General features: G+C 47.3%; 1 long non-coding RNA gene across 1 annotated transcript in view; it reads left to right on the forward strand.

Moving 5' to 3' along the window:
• The window catches only part of LOC137334739 (uncharacterized), a 52,636-nt gene that overhangs the window by 6,400 nt on the left and 23,470 nt on the right, over positions 1-22,766 (forward strand). Inside the window, exon 2 of the long non-coding RNA XR_010966216.1 lies at positions 3,416-3,588. This is a non-coding gene — a long non-coding RNA (uncharacterized lncRNA). The remainder of the gene's footprint in view (positions 1-3,415; positions 3,589-22,766) is intronic.

Here is a 22,766-nt window from a genome sequence, read left to right on the forward strand (position 1 = left end):
AGACCCCGGCGATGTCACCGGTGGCGCCCTGGAAGGATCCGGAGACAAAGAAGTTGAGGGCAGTGGTGACTTTAACTGTGACGGGCAATGCGTGGCCACCAGGCCCAGTCGGGAGCAGCTCTGCATGAAGGAGCCTGCTGATGTCTGTGACCACCTAGCCACTCAATCTTAGCCTTCGTAGGCACTGCTCCTCAGAGAGGTCCAGGAAGCTCAGTCTCTGGTTGTAGACCCTCTCATCGGGTAGTGCCTCCTGCGACATCGGGCCCTCCTTTGTTCCCCTTTCTGCTCTTCTGCAGGTCCTTGTGGTGCACCTCTGTCTTGTGAAGCTGCAACTCTCAGAGCTGCCTGCCGTGCCTGACACGGATGGTGATTTGCCTCCTCCTCAGATGTAGTGCTGAATACATCCATTTCGCCCCCCATTCTGATGGTATCATTTTGACAGGGTCCAAAATGCAGGCAAATATGTCTGAACAGAAGAATCCTGAGTGTAAACAAAGAAACCTGAGTCTAAACACTAAGAACTACCAGCCAAATGTTTGTCTGAGAGAACTGATTGCCCTGCTGCAAAAACTCACTTCTAATCCCCATTTGTCAATCACTGGTTTAAAGGTCCAAATGGCTGCCGGCTGCAATTCGCCTCCATTTCCATGGTCACGGGAAATGCGTTCAGGCAGAGTTAAAATTGTTTCTCTGCTTCAATCCCCATAAATTTAATTTGGTTTTAGTACTTCAACGGTGTTAATTGTCCTTTTAAATGTCATCCTGCCGGTTTTAATTGCCGGCGGGACTACCGGGTTTCCGAAGCACGCACCCAGGTGCGCCTGGGTGAAACTAATTTTTCAGTGCGTTGGAGCCAGGACTCGTCCCCGCTCCAAACTTTTAAAATTTTTGCTGACACCCCCCCCCCACCCCCGCCCCCAACCCACCCATTCTTCGGGGTTAAAATCATGCCCTACGGATCAGCATTGTGCCTCTTCTCTGCACTGCCTCCAGCGCTTGACTGTTTCTCTTATTTCTTGACAACCAGAACTGGACAGAGGACTGTAAAGTCTGATCACCATCCCTCTGACTTATAGTTTACTGTTTTAACCATATAGTTCAACATTTTATTAGCGTTAAGTCTAAGTAAGCTTAAGTCAGCCTTGATTTTAATCAATAGCCTTTTGTGTGGAACTTTGTCAAAAGCCTTTTGGAAGTCAAGCCCTAAACAATTCTGCCTCTTCACATCTTTTTGCCTTTAAAAACCTTCTTAAAACTTATCTTCTTTTCCAAGCTTTCAATTACCTTTCCTGAAACTTCCACAAAGGCTCAATGTCCACTCATTTTCTCCAGTGTGAAGCTGCTCTAGATATTTTTCTATGATTCTGCCTTTGTTTCATATGGCTCAATTTACTTTAGGAGCAATCTATATCACCCTAGATCATACTGAAGGGATCTATTCTCACTATTTTAAAATAAAGTTTGCTTCTTAAATTCAAGGAACATTCAATACCAGTGTTTATTTTAATCATCCTATTTTTGTTCTAGGAAGTATTCCAGTACTATTGGCCTGAAAGGCAATCACGAGCATCTTACAGCAGTGATTTAGTGGCAACTTTAAAAGTGGGTATACTGTACATCAAACATGGGATTCTTTCAGGGGGACTCAGGACATGGTCACCTCTGAGAATCTTGATTTTTGGAAACTTTATAATTTCCTGCATTTTATGAAAACTTTTTTTATCACTGGATTTGTCATTTTTATGTAATTTTACTCCCGTGCATTTGTGCTGATATCCTAAGTGCTCAGTAACAAAGATGCTGTTTGTAAAAACTTCTTGCTCTTTCCCCTCCTATTGCAGTCAGATCACCACTCTGAGCTGTTCTACTATTTGTTTTGTAAACTAGGGAAACCCTCATCCTGTCTAACTAGTATCTGCTGTGCACAAACTAATTTAAATAGTGTAAACAGGGCTCCAGTGGCAGAAAACAAATCTGTAACTGATGTGATGACTGAAGATGAACCCATTGGGAAGCATTTTGAAGCTGAAACTTGTACTAATAAAACTAAGAGTAAATGACCCAATGAGATCTTTGCTGGAATAGTAGACAGGTCATCCATTAAAATCCAGCAATAGGAGCCCAACTTTTCAGCAGATCATATAAAGTTTGCACTGTTGTAACTCTCAACTTTCTTTAGTTGGGCCTTAATTAGTTAATGTGGTTACCTTATCAACATCAATCATTGGTGGTGAGGGGAAACAAATCAGCAAAGAGGGGAAACTCCACAAACTGCACACCTCATTAAGAATCACCATTTTGAATTTTAAATGTTGGCATTTTCATACGGAAAACATCTTCAAAAACAACATAATTGAAAAAGTCCACAATCATGCGGAATGCCATTTTCCAATTAGTAACTATTACCATAATTGTTCACCTTACTTTTCATTTAGTTGGTTGGCAATGACCACTTCAGATTACTGCAGTCTTGTAATTTCAGAAAAAAAATATAGGCATTAAGGTTATAAAGCTGCAGTTACTAAACTTCTCTGATTGCTGAGTTGGTAAATGCAATGCCTGGAATGGCATTGTGCCGTACAAATTAGGAAAGTGCATGATTCAATCATGGATCATCTCAGCTGCAATGGTGAACACTACAATTGACCTCAGCACTCCCGGGCTGGGGAGAGGAATAGTGTAACAATACCCAGCATGATTTGCCACCTCCAGGAGAGGAAGGTTAAAGGGAGAAGAGGAAAAAATAATACTTCAGCGATGAAGTACCATGTATAATAATGATTAAGGAAAACAGTCTATTTCACAATTCTTTGGTATAAATCATTAAACAGGTAAGTCCCTTGGGATATTTTACTATGTTAAAGGTGCTATATAAATGCAAGTTGTTGTTATTCAATAAAGAATATATGTAGGGATAAGGAACAATATAGTTTGCACAAACCATTTTCTGCAAAGTGCAGTGTTGTTACAATTACATTTCATAAAAAATAGGTTGGAGTCTTTTGGAACTGTTTCTTTCTCCCTATCCCCATTGTAAGTTTTTGTTTTAAGATAGATATTTAGCAAGTTAGTTTGTAAATTAAACTTATCATTGAAAAAAAAGTATTTTTAACTATGAATTGAAGTGGAAATATGTAGCTAATTATTAGGGAATATTAAAAAAACCTCTTAATATATCACAATTCGTCAAGCTTCCTATTTGTCACACCTACTTCCTGTTGTCGTGGTTTAGTCACATTTCCATGACAATTAGTAATTTTTCAGTAATGCTTGAGTAATACTGATGTAACACTCCTTTACATCTATAAAATATTAAAATCGATACGTAAATCATGCTCTTCATTTTAGAGATAGGTAAAGTATTTCTAATGGGCTTTTCTAATGTTAAAAACTCAACCATTCTCTGTTACACCAGTAGGTCCAGCTGTATCATCTTTTCACTGCCTCCCATTCTCCAGCAACACCAAGTACCGTCTACCACCAGGGGCAGCTGCAGAGCCTCCATTTACCCCAGGACAGCTACTCATTCCCAGCACAACACTTCAGCTTCCCAGAGACAATAAATTGCATACATCCACAATATATGAGGTAAGCAGATGGATGGAAAGTAGCATACAAATGAATAATTATAAACGTAGCAAGACCTTCTGATAATTTCATCTCTAACGTCCCCGCAGAGAATTTAAGCTTAAAAGGAAGAACAGAAAAGGAAATATTGAACAAAGAGGTGGGGTAGAATCAGAAATAAACATTTTTAAAAGTAAAATACAGAAAAATGGAGACAGAGACAAATAGAGAAAGATAAAAAATGAGAAACTGAGAATGATAAGACAAATCCAGGAAGAAGGGAAGAGATAAAGAAAGACAAGGCACATAGAATTGGATAAAGAGAAAACAAAAATTAAAGAATGACATTAAGGCCATGGGGTTGATGTGAAGAGCCCTGATGCCCACATTGGTGCCATGTGTGATGCTTTGCACTGCCACCGAAGGGCCATAGAACAAAATGCCGCAAAGGGTGCATAGCACAAAACTTTATCTTTTGCCTATAAGAAGCCGGCTTCAGCCGCCCAGGCCCAAGGACTTCCATTTTAATGAGTGAGGCTCAGTCTGTGGGCGGAGTTTTGCTGAAAACATAAAAGTTATCATGGGATCTTGTGAAGATAATTTGAATATTTATATGAGGCCCATGCTTGTTGGCTCCCAAATCACCTGTTATAAAATCAGGTACCTGCAAATTGGTTGCCTGAAGTTAGCCACTTGATTTACTGACCACACCTGCTACCTGTGAAGCCCAGCATGACTAATACATGGTTTAATATTACTTTTAACAACAGCACCTCTGCTAGTATAGTAGTAGAATGTCAGATGATGTGCTGAAGTCCTCAAGCAAACCACAACCTTTTAACTTAGATCCAACACTACTATGAACTGAGCCAAGTTGATACCTTTGGTCAGATTTTCCCCCAAGATTATCGACATATTTTCCCTTTCAAACTTAGGATGGTCCTACATGAAGTAATTCCAGCACCATCTTTATGTATAACACATGCTCACTACTAATAATTCTATCCTGTAATTCATAAGCAAATTATTCTGAAATTTACAGGCTCTGTTAACTTTACTCTTGATATTGAGTTAAGGAGGTACCATATCAGTAATTTTTTTTCTTGCTTTATAACTCCAATGCATTAAAGAATCAAGTTGCAGTGCAGAATTACCATTTCATCTTGCATCTATCACATAACAACATGGTGTCAATATAAAATGCAGTGATACCTTAAAAACTCTGAAGAATCATTTTAGTCATTTAAGATAAAGAAAGCTATATAACGTCATGCATGTGAGGAAAGTACTATTGGCAACATAAAAATGACATTATTGCTTCCAGCCCATTTAGAGCTAAACTTCCAACTCTTATTTAGAGTTGGAAGTTCAGAAAAAAAATCTGGAGGTAAGCATGGTCCTAAATTTTGGAATGTCTCCTTGAAAAGTGGTGCAATGATCTGTTCAGTGATGATCTCAATTCCCTTAATTCCCTTCCACCCCATAACCTACCCTCAAAAACACTCAGAAATATTGACAGGCCGACAGTCCTCTATTAGGATATTAGGATAATAGCAATGCCACAAATGACATTTGTCCTTGCAGATAAACAAAAGCTACTGTAGTTGCACCTCAATATTCTGTTCTATTCCAAACTGTCAACAGCAAAGCTTCATGTGCTGCACGTGCTGCCTTTGGAACACCCAGACTAGGTTGTTGCCTGGGACTCTATCTCTGCCGTACAAAAGTTCACATCACTAACGGTAAAACTGGAAGACTTTGTAGTATATATAAAAAAACAAAAACACAGGAGTGCCCTCAAGGCTGTTACACATCTTCTGGGACTTGATGTTTAGCAATTACTTAATACTTTGCTTCCACAGTTTACCATGTCATACAAACCAATTGCTTACAAGGTCACTCTCCAAATCATCCATTACTCTCTTGTAATAATCAGTAAGAAAAATACTTTACACATTGCTTTTTCTATCCATACTTCATAAAACTGTTTTGTAATTTTCTGTTCCATCTACCCCGAGTATAATTATGTTAATTTCTAATTTTACAAAAAAGGTGTGTGGTCAAAGTGTATTGTTGGCCAAAAATCATTTTTTTAAAAATGCATGGACTCTCACCATAATGCCCATACCATGTGGCCAGAATTGCAGCTCCAGTTCAATGAAGACAGAAATTCTACAGACAATGGGGTTAAATTGGTTAACCCCCGAAACCAGGCGCAGGGGTCACGATGCGCGATTAACCCACGTCCAGTCGTTGAGATGCAGGCAGCACGTGAGATTCATGCTGCCTGATAATCTGCACGTTTGCTGTGAGCAGCCAGTGCTACCTGCGCTGTTGAGTGGCTGCACGCACCAGCAGGGGGCTCAATATGGGGCATGCACTACTTAAAGGCAGCCTGCACTTTTTAAAGGGGAGGTGCACTGTCAATTCAATTGGCAGTGGAAGAAAAATCTAATGGCTGGACCAGCGAGTGAGTGTGCACCAAGTTTCTCCAATGACGCACTAGAGGCCTTGGTGGATGAGGTGGATGCATGGAAGGCCATCCTGTACCTGCAAGGTGGCAGGAAGCCCTCCAGACACCAGCTGTGGTGGCAGTGGGAGGAAATGGCGCGGAAGTGAATGCCAGGAGCATTGCACCATGCACGTGGATGCAGTGTAGGAAAAAGTTCAATGATTTGACATGAGTGGTCAAGGTGAGTGAATTCAAGTGTCAAGTGGCACATCCAGCAACTGCACCACTGTTCCACGCACAGCACGCCCCGTCATCTACCCACCAACAAACACTTTCCAGCCGAACGCAATGCTGCACTTCGGATGCTGCATCTCACTCTCACGTAGAACCACTCTTGCAAGCTACACACCCATAACTCACAGGTCACACACACTGGCAGCTATTCAACCATGACAGCCACATCACCCAAACACCGTGCAGGACACCCACTGACAAACTTCCCTCTGTCTTGCAGGAGAAGTTGGCCATAACAGCCAGCAGAGTAAAGACCTGGGGGAGGACAGGCACACCTACACATCCTCACCCCCCCCCCACGGAAGAGACAGTGCTGGGGATCATTGGGCGGGCCGTCGCTGTGGCCGTGGCCACTGGCAGCACTGGAGGTATCGACGATGAGGGTCTCTGCATACCTAATCCTCCTTCATGTTTCCCACATCTCCCTCATCCCACAATCTTTTCCGACACACGTGCTGCAGATAGTGTCGGTACACACATCTTACTTTCTCCACCCCCGCTCCACAATTCAACCTGTCTCCCTTTGTCATTGCAGATACCCAAGAACTGGAGCCAGCACCGTCTGAGGTGGAGGAGGAGGAAGACAGTGATAATGAAGCCAGACCGTCACTTGATCTGACACTTGCAGCGCCCAGCTTAGATACTGATACTACGTGTAGTGTAGAAGCTAGGATAGAGGAGGGATCGGCACATGGTGAGACACCGGGTACAAGTGTGCAGCAGCCGGGGCGGGGGGAACGGATACCACAGGTGCCAGCTCGCCGGAGGATGAGGTCGCTCACTAATTCTGCTGCAGAGGAGTCAGATGAGGACTGTGATAGCTCAGGCTACAGAAGAAGGGTGATGGGCGTACACAGCCAAATGCTTGGTGCACTGGAAAGCCTGCCAGAAAGCCTGTGCGCAAAGTCACAGGGCATGGAGGAGTCCAGCTCCAACTTGGCACAGGGCTTTGCGCAGAGCTTGGAGCCCATCCTTTCCAACATGGAACGGGTGGTCACCTCCATCAGCACGCCTGTGGAACCCACCATGATGCAGCATCTGATGACCGATGTCACAGCTTCCATTGCAGCACAAACATCTGCCATCAAAGGTCTGACTGCTACATTTGGAGCTCAGACTGCTGTCTTACAAGCTTAGACTGCTGCTTTCATGGTCCTGGGTTCCACTGTGGAACGGGGCTTCCAGAGCGACACAGCAGTCCAGCAATCTGTTCTCCAGCAGATCACCAGGATTGCTGAAGCGCCGCCCCGGGAGAGTGGCAGTGGCACCATGGCAGTTGAACCTGCTGTCCTCTCTCAGGATGACAGCATTCCTGCTTCCACCCCTGCCACTCCGCCAGTGCTCTTGCTGTTGCCTGTCAGCCAGCCAGGCCAGACTGCTGCAGCCCAGACTGAGATGGTGCAGTCTGAAGCTGAGCCCTCCCATCCCACAGCTGCTCAAGGTCGACCTCCGTGGCCATCTGCACACTCCTCCGTTGAAGGTCAGCAGCCTTCCACCACCTATGCTCCAGCCACTGAGGATGCACCTCGTAGGAGCACTAGGAAAGGAAAAGGCACATGAACGGCAGGCACTAAGGGAATGCACAAGGGTGAATAGTGTAATGTTGTATACATGATTTCACATGTTAGTTTATGAATTTGTATTTGAAATCGCAGTTGGTGGTGGTTTTTATTTATGCGATGAGCTGTGGGAGGAAGCAATGTGTAATCATAAGGAGGACGATTTGATGGTCATGTGGGAGAGGAAAAGTGAGGAGTGTAGGACTGTTGGTGACTTGGGAGGTGTCGTTGAGGTGACTGATATCACTCATTAATAAGGTGAGCACACAGAGCCCTGGCAGACAGGGCCTCTGCACCTTGTTGCCTCCTTGCCTCGTCCTCCACTTCCTCCTCTGTCTCCTCCTCCTCCTCCGCCTCCTTCTCCTTCTCCTCCTCTTCCTCTGCCTCTGGCTCAGGGTCTTGCCGGATAGGCGGCGGCAAGGGCTGTCCTCTCATAAGGGCGAGTATGTGCAGCATGCAGCATACCACGACGAATCTCGACACCTGCTCAGCTGAGTACTGCAGGGCTCCTCCAGAACGGCCCAGGCAGCGGAAGCGTTGCTTTAGGCCACCTTTGGTGCACTCGATGACGTTTCATGTGGTCGCATGGCTCTCGTTGTAGGCTTGTTCTGCACGCATACATGTGTTCCTGACCGGAGTCATGAGCCACTTCATGAGGGGATAGCCCTTGTCGCCCAGAGCCAGCCTGTGACTTGCTGTGCTGGTTGAACAATAGGTGGGATGCTGGACTGCCGCAGATTGAAGGAATCATGGCTGCTGCCAGGGTAGCGGGCATTGACCTGCATTGATGCGCTGCCTGTGGTCCCACACCAGCTGCACATTCAGAGAATGGAAGCCCTTTCTGTTCATGAAGATGGCCGAGTTGAGATGTGGAACATGCATGGCAATATGCGTGCAGTCAATGGCACCCTGCACCAGGGAGAAGCCTGCAATGTAAGCAAACCCTCGTACTCGCTCATTCTGCTGCTATCTGTCAAGAGGGAGCGTTATGAATCTGTTGCGCATCTCGTACAATACCTCAGTGACCTCCCTTATGCAGCAGTGCACTGCAAACTGTGAGATGTTGCACATATCGCCAGCAGCAGCCTGAAAGGATCCAGAGCCGTAAAAGTTCAGTGCCACGGTTACCGTCACAGCCACAGGCAATGCTGTCCTTGCCCTGCTCTGAGGCTGCAGTTGTGGCTGCAGCAATTGACAAATCTCCATCACGACCTCATTCGTGAACCGCAGCCGTCGGATGCATTGATCCTCGCTCAGGTTGAAGTAAGAGAATTGGTCCCTGAAGGCCTTTATTGGATATGGCCTCCTCCTCCTCCCCCTCTTTGCAGCTTGACCTGCTCTGTGTGCCCTCTCGTGTTCAATGCCCAGCGGAAGCCCCAGCAGACCACCCATGGTTGGCAGAAACCTTGTTCAGCACACTTTTTTAAATGTTACCAACAGTAATGCAGGACCTGCCAGACCTCTCTCTTTATAATATTGTAACTTTCTCCAAGTAGTGGAAGCTTCAACAAACACGTACAATTGTACCAGCAGCCAAAAGCAATAACCCAGCAACTAACCTGCAATACCTGCATGATCCCTTTAATTAGCGCTGTTGAGGGGTCCTGCAAGCCGTCTATGACCTGTTCAGCTGGTTAAGACAGTGCGTTGGCTGGAGCGTTGAGTTCCAAAATCGCATCTGTCCCTTTAAATCAGCATTGCCTTCTGATCTACCACATATTCTCCCTACTTTACATGGTGCTGGAGTTCGTTACCTGCGCGTGCGCAAACACCTTTACCAAGATGGCGTCCGGCACACGTCACGTTAGAAGTGTGCGCGTGCATTCTGGACGCCATTTTAGAACCTTAGGCGGCCGCATAGCGCCTACACAACAGGCGTTACGCGGTCCAATTTATCGCCCAATATTTGAGTCAAAGTGGAAGTGAACAGCTTCCATAAGTGCTAAAACTCTCAAAAAAATTGAATTTACATAATTAAATTACAGCTATATTTATACACAGGCAAATGTATATATTAGATGAATACAACATTGAATAAGATCAATAATTGCATTTAAAAAGGACTGACTTCATTCTTTTAATGGAATTAGAAATGTGACTTGGGTATATGTAGCATTATGCAGTTATCAGTTTTGTGGGATGAGTTTTGACTAATCAATAGTTAATTTTGACTAATCACTAATTGGAAACCATTAGACAAGGTAATTTAATAAAAACACAATCAGAGATTCTTACAAAGACTTTGAATTCAGGTGTAATATTAATGGAATTGATTATGGAAATGTAACGGGCAAAACAGCAAATTGTGGTTGACGGGAGAAATGGCTTCCAGTCAGAGAGAGCAGGGAATGCATTGATTTACTGTAAGAAATCTGAGAACTCCTTCTGCTTTCTCTGTAACTATACAGACACTCTGGGCTCAATTTTAATTTGGAAGTGCGGGTGCGTTGGGGGTGGGGGGGGGGGCTACGAAAATTGGGGAAATGAGGAGCGGGAAACAAACCCGGCTCCAACACGTCGACTTCCGCGCCTCACAAAGACGCACCTGGGTGTGAGCGTCGTTCCCGATCTGGTGAAGGCTTGAAGGGCCAGATCAGTCAAAAATAAAGTAAATAAATGAAATAAAATAACATTTCACAACATAAAAACCTACCATTGAAACAATGTCACCTGCACCCCCCGCTCCGATGCCCGATGTCTCTCTGATGTCTCCCCCCCCGATGTCTCTCTCCCCGATCTCTCCCCCCCGATGTCTCTCTCTGATGTCTCCCCCCCCGATGTCTCTCTCCCCGATCTCTCCCCCCCGATGTCTCTCTCCCCGATGTCTCCCCCCGATGTCTCTCTCCCCGATCTCTCCCCCCCGATGTGTCTCTCTCTGATGTCTCCCCCCCCGATGTCTCTCTCCCCGATCTCTCCCCCCCGATGTGTCTCTCTCTGATGTCTCCCCCCCCGATGTCTCTCTTTCCGATGTCTCTCTCTCTGATGTCTCCCCCCCCGATGTCTCCCCCCCGATGTCTCCTCCCCGATGTCTCCTCCCCGATGTCTCTCTCTCTGATGTCTCCTCCCCGATGTCTCTCTCTCTGATGTCTCCCCCCCACCGATGTCTCCCTCTCTAATGTCTCCCCCCCCCCCGATGTCTCTCTCTCTGATGTCTCCCCCCCACCGATGTCTCCCTCTCTAATGTCTCCCCCCCGATGTCTCTCTCCCCGATCTCTCCCCCCCGAAGTGTCTCTCTCCGATGTCTCCCCCCCCGATGTCTCTCTTTCCGATGTCTCCCCCCGATGTCTCTCTCTCTGATGTCTCCCCCCCGATGTCTCTCTCTCTAATGTCTCCCCCCCCGATGTCTCTCTCTCTGATGTCTCCCCCCCGATGTCTCTCTCTCTAATGTCTCCCCCCCCGATGTCTCTCTCTCTAATGTCTCCCCCACGATGTCTCTCTCTCCGATGTCTCCCCCCCCGATGTCTCTCTTTCCGATGTCTCCCCCCCCGATGTCTCCCTCTCTAATGTCTCCCCCCGATGTCTCTCTCTCCGATGTCTCCCCCCCCGATGTCTCCCTCTCTAATGTCTCCCCCCGATGTCTCTCTCTCCGATGTCTCCCTCTCCGATGTCTCCCTCTCCGATGTCTCCCCCCGATGTCTCTCTCTCTGATGTCTCCCCCCCGATGTCTCCCTCTCTAATGTCTCCCCCCCGATGTCTCCCTCTCTAATGTCTCCCCCCCGATGTCTCTCTCTCCGATGTCTCCCCCCCCCGATGTCTCCCTCTCCGATGTCTCCCTCTCCGATGTCTCCCTCTCCGATGTCTCCCTCTCCGATGTCTCCCTCTCTGATGTCTCCCTCTCCGATGTCTCCTCCCCGATGTCTCTCTCTCTGATGTCTCCCCCCCGATGTCTCCCTCTCTAATGTCTCCCCCCCGATGTCTCCCTCTCTAATGTCTCCCCCCCGATGTCTCTCTCTCCGATGTCTCCCCCCCGATGTCTCTCTCTCCGATGTCTCCCCCCCGATGTCTCTCTCTCCGATGTCTCCCCCCCGATGTCTCTCTCTCCGATGTCTCCCCCCCCGATGTCTCTCTCTCTGATGTCTCCCCCCCGATGTCTCTCTCTCTGATGTCTCCCCCCCCCCCCGATGTCTCTCTGATGTCTCCCCCCCCGATGTCTCTCTCTCTGATGTCTCCCCCTCCGATGTCTCTCTCTCTGATGTCTCCCCCCCCCGATGTCTCTCTCTCTGATGTCTCCCCCCCCCCCCCCGATGTCTCTCTCTCTGATGTCTCCCCCCGCGATGTCTCCCTCTCCAATCTCTCCCCCCTGATGTCTCTCTCTCCGATGTCTCCCCCCCCCCCGATGTCTCTCTCTCTGATGTCTCCCCCCCCAATGTCTCCCTCTCCAATCTCTCCCCCCTGATGTCTCTCTCTCCGATGTCTCCCCCCACTCCGATGTCTCCCTCTCCGATCTCTCCCCCCTGATGTCTCCCTTTCTGATGTCTCCCCCCCCCCAATGTCTCCCTCTCCAATCTCTCCCCCCTGATGTCTCTCTCTCCGATGTCTCCCCCCACTCCGATGTCTCCCTCTCCGATCTCTCCCCCCTGATGTCTCCCTTTCTGATGTCTCCCCCCCCACCGATGTCTCCCTCTCTGATGTCTCCCCCCACCCCGATGTCTCCCTCTCCAATGTCTCACTCTCTGATATCCTCCCCACCCCGATGTCTCCCCCACCCCTCCTGGATGTCTCCCTCTCCGATGTTCCCCCCCCCCCCCCGATGTCTCCCCCCACGCTGCATGTCTCCCTCTCCGACGTCCCCCCGCCCCATGTCTCCCTTTCTGATGTCTCCCTCTCCGACGTCCCCCCCCATGTCTCCCTTTCTGATGTCTCCCTCTCCAATGTCTCCACCCCGCCCGAATGTCTCTTCCCCCCCCCTCCCCCCCCCCCCCCCCCACCGATGTCTCCATCTCCGATGTCTCTCCGAGGTCTTCCCCACCCCGGTCCGATATCCCCCCCACCGATCTTTGCCCCCCCCCCCCGATCTTTGTCCCGCCCCATCTTTGTCCCCGCCCCCGATCTTTGTCCCCGCCCCCGATCTTTGTCCCCGCCCCCGATCTTTGTCCCGCCCCATCTTTGTCCCCGCCCCGATCTTTGTCCCGCCCCATCTTTGTCCCCGCCCCCGATCTTTGTCCCGCCCCATCTTTGTCCCCGCCCCCGATCTTTGTCCCGCCCCATCTTTGTCCCCGCCCCCGATCTTTGTCCCGCCCCATCTTTGTCCCCGCCCCCGATCTTTGTCCCGCCCCATCTTTGTCCCCGCCCCCGATCTTTGTCCCGCCCCATCTTTGTCCCCGCCCCCGATCTTTGTCCCGCCCCATCTTTGTCCCCGCCCCCGATCTTTGTCCCGCCCCATCTTTGTCCCCGCCCCCATCTTTGTCCCCGCCCCAACTCTCTCTTGCAGCGCTGGATGACATCACTCTCTCTCTCTTTCTCCTCGGCATTGCAGCTCCTGTTGGCAGCCAGCCTGTTAATCTCTTGTGTTGCGTTTTTAAGATGACATTTCTTTTCTCAGCCAAGGTATTGGCAGCATTAATTCTTCACCTTATATTTAATCCCCAGTGCTATCTTGTACCAGTCCCAGCAATTTACTACAAAAGCATTCCTCCCATTTGGTGTAGTGATGTTTGAATTCAATTCCACAAGCATTGACAGCCTCCTGGCCCCGTATTCAAGCATTATCAAGCAATTGAAACATCGGGGTGGGGGGTAATTTTAACCCGCAGCAACGGGTGAGCTAGGGGCGGGTGGGTAGTAAAAATTGTTGATTTCTTCAGCGGGATCATCCCGGCTCCTATGCGCCCACTTCCAGGTTTAACCCAGGCGTATTTGGATGCGCACGTCCAAAACTCGGAAGTCGCGTCCCCTGTTAATGCCGGCGGGCAGATCGTTAAAGGGGAAATTTACCTACTTCAGATACATAAGGTAGTTAATATTATGTGGATTCTGAACCTGAAACAAATTTAACCTTACCTGCCCGGGTTTCCCATGGCTTCTCAAACTCGCCAGTGAAATGGAGGCGAGATTCATGCAGAAGTTGATTTGGCCCTTTAAACCTGTGATTGACACATTGCAATAAAAGTTCATGCATTGCAGCTAGTCTCTCAGTTCTCTCAGGCAAACATTTGTCTAAGAGCTCTTCTAGTGTTGAGACTGAGAGTTCTTTGTTGAGACAGATTTAGGAAGACTTTATAGTCTCGCAAACAAGATTAGGATGGGGGACTCATTGGATGTTTTCCAGTGTACATTTGAGGAGGCGGAAAATGAACATCCATGTCAGCCACGTCGTGCTGTGTTGGGATCTGCTGGTACACGAGAGAGAGGTGCACAACAAGGACTTGGAGTACAGCAGAGAGGGGAGTAACAGAGGGGCCGACATCGCAGGACGCACTATCCATGCGAGAGGGTCTACAGGCAAAGGCTGAGCTTCCTCGACCTCTCTGAAGAGCACTGCCTACGAAGACTCAGATTGAGTCAGCAGGCAGACGCTGATATCTGCAGCTTCCTTCATGCAGAGCTGCTCCCGGCTGGACCTGGTGGCCACGCATTGCCCGTTGCGGTTAAAGTCACCACTGCCCTCAATTTCTTCGTCTCCGGATCCTTCCAGGGCGCCACCGGTGACATCTCCAGGGTCTCTCAGTCGTTTGCACATAAGTGTATCTGACAGGTGATGGACGCTTGTTTGCCAGGGCATCTGACTACATGAACTTCCCCCACGACAACATTAACCACAAGGAGAGGGCAGTGAGTTTCACCTCTCTGGCTGGCTTCCCATGGGTGCAGGGCACAATTGATTGCACACACATCGCAATCCAAGACCTCCACATGAGCCAGGAGTGTTCACAAACCGAAAGGGATATCACTCGATCAATGCACAGCTGGTGTACGACCACCAGAAGAGATTTCTGCAGGTGTGCGGTAGATTCGCTGGCAGCTGTCATGATCCATTCATTTTGCACGAGTCCAAAATTCCAGTCCTCTTCTAGATAGGAGACAGACTTGAGGACTGGCTCGTTGGAGACAAGGGACACCCCCTGCAGCTGTGAGAAACCCATAAGGCATAGCAGCGGTACAAGCAGAGCCACATGACCACCAGGTGTGTCATTGAGCGAGCCATTGGCATATTGAAGATGCACTTCAGGTGCCTGGATAGATCTGGGGAGCCCATCTGTACTCTGGAACGAGGGTGCCCAGAATAATCATTGTGTGCTGCATCCTGCACAACATAGCGCAGTGGAGAGGGTTACAGGTGGAGGAGGACAAATGCGCTCAACAAGTCTGCTGGCGGTAACATTGAGGAAGAGGAGGAGGGGGAAAATGAAGATGGGGAACTCATCACCAGAACAGCCGCGCACGTTGCTGTCCATGATGCCAGGGATGCCCTCATCTCGAACAGGTGCTCATAATGAGAGGTGCAAAATGAAGAATTTGAGATATTCAGGCCGTCTGGAACAACCATCAACCGCCCCCCCCCCCCACTTTGAACAAAACAGTCCTAAAACCACACATACACCCATTGCACACCCGCCCAATGGGTGCTGTCATATCTTGGCATTCATGATGAAGCAAATGAAAGGCCGAATTCATACTCGGGATGCAATAATGGCCAAGACATGGAAGTGGTGATAATGAATAAATTCAATGTGTCAATACAAAAAAATATATAAATGAACAACATGACATTTCATCAAACACCCTTGTGCATACACTTGATGAACTACAATTGCTTAGCCTTATGCTTTCTACAGGGTGCATCCCCTGTGGCTTCAGCAGAAGTAGTGGCAGGTTGCTCAGATACCTACTCTGACTGCTGAGATGCTCTTTGCCTATGACCTCTGGGTTTTGGAGCCCTTGAGGGCCCCTGCCCCTACGCAGGGACAGACTTAGCCATCAGAAGAGGAGGCAGCATTTTGGGTACTGGTTGGCGGGGGGGGAGGGACAATGGGTGAGACATGGGAGTGCTTTGAGTGGAGTCCCCACTTCCATGTCCCTTTTCGCCATCATCCCTCTCCCGGGCCTCTCCACATCACTCTTACCACTCTGCTGAACAGCAAGTTGGTGAACAGATGTTCCACCTTGTAAGGCCATGGATAAGGTATCTGTCAGCCTGTTTATGGCTGCAGACATGTCGGCATCCAGAATCTGCACGGCCATTGTCATGGCCCGCATGGACTCATTTGAGAGCCGTGCTTTAAGCTCAATGGAGGCTGTCACTCTCTCCATCGAAGATATTCCCGCACTTACCTGTACCACCAATCCACTAGTGTTGGAGTTGGACTCCTCCATCCTCTCCGCTATTGTGGAGAGCCAGCGTGGCACTTTTTCCAGTACCTCACAAAGTTGCTGCTGCACCTCAATCATTCTCCTTCTCAACGATAGCCCCCGGGGTTCAGCATCTGTGTCCAACTGAGCAGAGCTTGGAGAGGAGTGCGCCCCCCAACGCGGATTCCCTCCAATTGCCCCTGCCACCAGTGTCTGCTCGGGCTCACTTGTGAGTGGTGAATCACCAGGTGACAACCCAACTATCTGTCTAACAGGACCTGCCGAAGTGCGAGTATCTGAGCTGGTGCATGGCTGTATGCCCTGTAATGGTGCACCCTCAGAAAGAATGAGCTCCTCTGAGGAATCGATGTCCTCTATCTTGCTTAATTCTTCTTGAAGTCGTGAAGGCCCTGGAAGATAACAGAAAGTGAAATTAATTATTCATCGGAAAAGTGACAGTCTTTCCAATGACCATACTGGGGTCTGTCACAGTTCACTCATTGATAAAATCAACTCATCATGTGTGTGAAAGATGTTAAAGTTCTGTCACCAGCCATCTGCAGTATCCCAGTCTCTCCGCCTCTGATGGATAGGGATGCGACTGTCCTACTTATTTCCATGGCCTCCTCCTCTGCATCTGTCAGCTGCACTATCTGTGGGGGACCACCTCCAGTTCTCTTCCTCTCCCTTGCGTTTTGCACTTTCTTCTCCTACAAGGGGAGGAAGATCAGACCTGTGAGTGACTGAAGGTGACGTATTCACCCGATGGCTGCATTGCTTTGGGAAAGGCTGACAATTAAACAGATGCATCAGAGGGTGACTATCAGACAGATTATTACATTACATCAGGATTGGGATGAGTGGCAGTGGTGGGTGCATAAATGGGGAGTTGTGGAAGTAGATAGAAAATGAAGGATGGTTGATGCTGAAACTTAAGTGGATGTGAGGAGTGATTTGATGGAATAGGTTTGCCAACAGAGTGACGGGGATGGGAAGGGGAAGTGTTGCACAACATAGGATGTAGGTGAATCAGCAAATGTACTCATTTTTCCTGACCTGCTTAAGTCATTAAAACACTTCCTGCACTGCAGTGAAGACCTGGGCACCATGCTCCTGCTGCTGATCTCTTCTGCCACCTCCATCCACGCCTTCTTGGTAGCAGAAGCAGGTTTCTTCCTCCGATCGCTTGGGCATAACACCTCCCTCCTGCTTCTCACAGCAGCCAGTAGTACCTCAAGGGAGGCGTCTGAGAACCTGGGTGCTGCCTTTCCTCCATGTTCTTCCATATCTGTTTTTCCCCTTTTTCTCCTTCAAAATCCATTTTTGCATTGGCCCTTTAAATAGTGGACTTCAGATCGCTTCATGTGGGTGTCCACTATGCCCGCTGCGCAGCTGGGAGATGCGAAAGTAAAATTAAGTGCCTTCAATTGAGTTGCGATCGCACATTCCGACACCTCAAATTACTTCCGGGTTTCCCGCATGATTATTTATCCACTTGCTCAGTTCCCAGCTCTGTGCTAAAATCATGCCCAATGGTGTCTCACCTCTCAAGTTCTTAAAATCAGAGGAGGTGTCAGCTTTAGGCTGCATTTCAAAACAAGAAGATTTTATTTACGTTATTATCTGCTCCACAACGACTGGTAAGGTTGGTGGCATTGGGCATGGTTTTGCAGCTGGGAAAACTGTCCTTACAAAACCACCAATCGGGCCATCAGCAAGACTTGTTGGCTGGCCTAACGAACACAGGGCACGGACCAAATCACACATGGACGTCATGCTCAGTACAATTTTTGTCATAAGCATGTACGAATACTTCATCCAAAGCATTCTTGTCTTGGTTTCATGCTCTTCTTGGAGCTTTGCATGTTTTTGTCTCTTTCCCACAACTCCATGTTTGAATCTCTCCAATCAGGTTTCTGCCCCTGCCACAGCACTGAAATGGCACGAAACAAAGTCACAAATGAAATCCTCAGTGACTGTGACCATGGTGCACGATCCCTCCTCAACCTTCTAGACTTCTCTGCAGCCTTTGACCTCTCCTCCATTGTCCAGCTGAGTGGGACCACCCTCATTTGGTTCCACTTTTACCTATTCAATTGTAGCCAGAGCATCTCCAGCAGTGACCTCTTTCCGCTCCCTCTCTTTCCGTTACCTCTGAAGTCCCCCAAGGATCTATCCTTGGACCACTGCTATTCCTCAACTGCATGCTGCCCCTCAGTAAAATCATCTGAAGACATGACATCAGGTTCCACATGTACACTGACGACATCCAGCTCTACCTCACCACCACCTCCCTCGACCCCTCCACTCCCTCAGTGTTGCCAGCCTACTTGTTCGACATTCAGACCTGGATGAGCCACAATTTCCTCCATTTAAACATTGAGAAGACTGAAGCCATTGTCTTTGGGATGTTGTGGGATTGGAGTTATGTGAAAGCCAGGCTGGGTAGGGGTAGCTGATTACCTTCCCTGAAGGATATTGGTGAATTGGTTGAATTTTTACAAAAATTAGGCATTTTTCCTGATGTTAGCCAGATTTATTGAATTCAATTTCACAACTTGCCTTGGTAAGAATTGAACTCCCTATCCCTGGGGAGCCTAGTCCAGTACCACACTACCACATCTGAGATTATGTTGCAAATTTCAGATGGAGCTTCGTGGATGGATATTTGGTGAGGGAAGTGAGTTATAGAGTCATAGAGTTATACAGCACGGATAGAGGCCCTTCGGCCCATCGTGTCCGCGCCGGCCATCAGCCCTGTCTACTCTAATCCCATATTCCAGCATTTGGTCCGTAGCCTTGTGTGCTATGGCATTTCAAGTGCTCATCCAAATGCTTCTTGAATGTTGTGAGGGTTCCTGCCTCCACAACCCTTTCAGACAGTGAGTTCCAGACTCCAACCACCCTCTGGGTGAAAAAGTTATTTCTAAAATCCCATCTAAACCTCCCGCCTTTTACCTTGAATCTATGTCCCCTTGTTATAGAACCCTCAACGAAGGGAAAAAGCTCCTTAGTATCCATCCTATCTGTGCCCCTCATAATTTTGTACACCTCAATCATGTCCCCCCTCAGCCTCCTCTGCTCCAAGGAAAACAAACCCAATCTTCCCAGTCTCTCTTCATAGCTGAAGCGCTCCAGCCCTGGTAACATCCTGGTGAATCTCCTCTGCACCCTCTCCAAAGCGATCACATCCTTCCTGTAGTGTGGCGACCAGAACTGCACACAGTACTCCAGCTGTGGCCTAACCAGTGTTTTATACAGCTCCATCATAACCTCCTTGCTCTTATATTCTATGCCTCGGCTAATAAAGGCAAGTATCCCATATGCCTTCTTTACCACCTTATCTACCTGTTCCGCCGCCTTCAGGGATCTGTGAACTTGCACACCAAGATCCCTCTGACCCTCTGTCTTGCCTAGGGTCCTCCCATTCATTGTGTATTCCCTTGCCTTGTTAGTCCCTCCAAAGTGCATCACCTTGCACTTTTCCGGGTTAAATTCCATTTGCCACTGTTCCGCCCATCTGACCAACCCATCTATATCGTCCTGCAGACTGAGGCTATCCTCCTCGCTATTTACCACCCTACCAATCTTTGTATCATCAGCGAACTTACTGATCATACCTTTTACATTCATATCCAAGTCATTAATGTAGTTAGGGGTATGGAAAATACAACAGCATATATTTTCCGGACTTTGGGTGTAACCTGATGGGCCTTTAGTGGTCTTTTCTGCTTCTCCACACTCCTATACTTCTCAAGATTGATTTGGAGAAAGATTTTCAAAGATTCCTACCATCGTGATGCTCTTAAAAATCTAGATTTTTTTTAAAGAATGGGTTGAGTTACATTGCAACAGTATACAAGAATAACTTAGTGGTAGTGTCACAATCAGATCAGAGTTAAATTTATTAAAGCAATTCAGATTATAATCTATTCAGCATTATGTTACAATGGTAGATAGTATTATTCTGTTAATGTTGCACTCTTCTATTTCCCTGTATGTAATGGGATTTTCTATTCCATCTTGGATAGATTTTTGCCTATGGCTTGGTATTTTAGTTCTTTCCCAATGGTCTATCTGTTGGTTCATTTACATTTTAAAAAACTCTTTATTAGGTTTGATCTCTGGTCTGTTTACTTTATAATGGATCCGTGATTTTAGTAGCACCTTATCTTTATGGTCTATTCTAACTTCCATCTGTTATTCCTTAGCATACTCCAGAAAACAAAATGCAGATGAGGAAGGCTATTTAGCCCACCTTAGCTCATCTTTCCAAAAAATACCTTACAGTTCCCCCATCAAAGTATCGAACTGTTTCTGAAATGTTCATCCTTAAGATCGGCAGTCGCCAGTTATTGGAAGTAAAATGTAGACCGCTATATCTGCAAGCTATAAATAGAAGAAACCTCAGCACTTTCATTATCTGAAAGTCTCGATAGCTCTAGGACAGATAAAGCAGAGAGTGCTTTGGGATCAAGTTCTACTGAGATCTGGGTCATTCTTTTTTTCATGTTCAGGTTCCTCTTTTATAAAAAACCACTCTGGTATTATCATTCTGTTTATTAAAAGAAAGGCCTGCATTTATATAGTATCTTATCTTAACAATCAGAAACACCACAAAGAAATTCACATTTAATGAATTACTCTGAACTGCAATGATATAGGCAAACATGGCAGCCATATTGTACACAGCTAGTTCGAAAGACCTTGAGCCTATTTAAATGAAGGTTTGTGTTAATCGTGCCTCACATACACCGTCCTTCTGTTCCTGGTGTCTGGAATCATAGTCTGTTCTGTTGTAGAAAATTCTCTCTAACAATAATAGTACCTCAGGGATATGTTTATTTCTTTCTCTCCCATTACATTCTAAATCATATTTCACAGTAATATCACGCTTCCAGGTAGCCAGTAATGTTACTATACAGCAGTCTACTGAACTACAATGCTTTTATTTTAAAAGGACACTTTTAAACAAAGCTACAGGAATGTATTGACAACTTGGACATCAAATATTGAGTTTGTTTCTACCAGATTTCCTGCTTGCATTTGCTTCATTTACATTTGTCGTTATCCTTTGTGTTATTCCAAGTCAATCAGCACTTGTTAATTTACTCCATTGAGGGGGTGAATGTCACACGGGTAATTTCCCTCTTTGATTGCGGTAGTCATTTTACAATAAGCTGCTTCCAGGTATGAGATAATTAATTACACTGTTCGTTAGCAGCAAAATTCTGTCCCAAGAAATAGCCACGATTTAAATAACTTGGTTACTACTTCCCATCTGGAATTATTTTATTGTTGTAGTATAATAAACAAAGAGAAAAGTTTCCCCTTCAACATTAAAGGAGTTGAATGGGCTCACATTAATTTAAGCTAATTTCAATTTAATCTCTATTTACTCCCTCACAAAAACAGAAACTGCTGGAATTGCTCATCAAATCAGTTAGCGTCTGTGGAGAGAACAGATGAGTTAGTAGCCCGTAAATTGCTCTGAGCGATGAATCAGCAGTGCTCACTGCTGATTAGATTTAAATTCACACACAAAGTTACCACGTTCTTTTTGGTGGCAATTTCCTTGAAATGTGACTTCAAAAACAGCAGCGTTCTTTCCCGGGCTGTGTGAGAGGGGAAAGGATCTCTATGTCCCCTCAACCAATCAGTTTGAAGCAAGCCACGCTGTGAGAACCAGGAAGAGACCAGGAGCAGGAACCCTGGCTCATGTTCCGTTCCCTCTCTTTATCCCAGTCACTGGATGGTGACCAGGAGCAGGAACCCGGGCTCATGTTCCGTTCCCTCTCTTTATCCCAGTCACTGGATGGTGACCAGGAGCAGGAACTCTGGCTCATGTTCCGTTCCCTCTCTTTATCCCAGTCACTGGATGGTGACCAGGAGCAGGAACCCTGGCTCATGTTCCGTTCCCTCTCTTTATCCCAGTCACTGGATGGTGACCAGGAGCAGGAACTCTGGCTCATGTTCCGTTCCCTCTCTTTATCCCAGTCACTGGATGGTGACCAGGAGCAGGAACCCTGGCTCATGTTCCGTTCCCTCTCTTTATCTCATTCACTGGATGGTGACCAGGAGCAGGAACCCTGGCTCATGTTCCGTTCCCTCTCTTTATCCCAGTCACTGGATGGTGACCAGGAGCAGGAACTCTGGCTCATGTTCCGTTCCCTCTCTTTATCCCAGGTCAGTGGGTAGAGATCGAGTTGAGAACCTTCCCAGATTGTCTGGGAGTCTCCAGAAGTGGAAGATTAATCTCCAGGACATTGTTGTCAGCAACCCAAGGGAAAAGTAGAGCTGGCACTTCGCTTTCCCAGTTTGCACCTGTGCTTTGAACCTGGGTACTTTCTTCTCCTGCTTGCAGGTGGCCTTCTGGTTTGTGCAACTGCTCGGACAACATTTGGCTGCTGGCATGAAGTTACCAGCAAAGATAGCCTACTATATGGAACAAACCTTTATAAGGACAATCCATTAACATTTGTAAACCATGGGCTCATGCCACGTGATCAGCTGTCACAGGGTCAAACCTCTAAGAATACTCCAACAAGAGTTGGCAAGCCTAGGTTAATACCAAGGGTGCAGTCTGCCCCGCTCGCATGATGTTC

The sequence above is a fragment of the Heptranchias perlo genome, chromosome 18 (genome assembly GCF_035084215.1).
Source record: "Heptranchias perlo isolate sHepPer1 chromosome 18, sHepPer1.hap1, whole genome shotgun sequence".
Lineage (NCBI taxonomy): Eukaryota > Metazoa > Chordata > Chondrichthyes > Hexanchiformes > Hexanchidae > Heptranchias > Heptranchias perlo.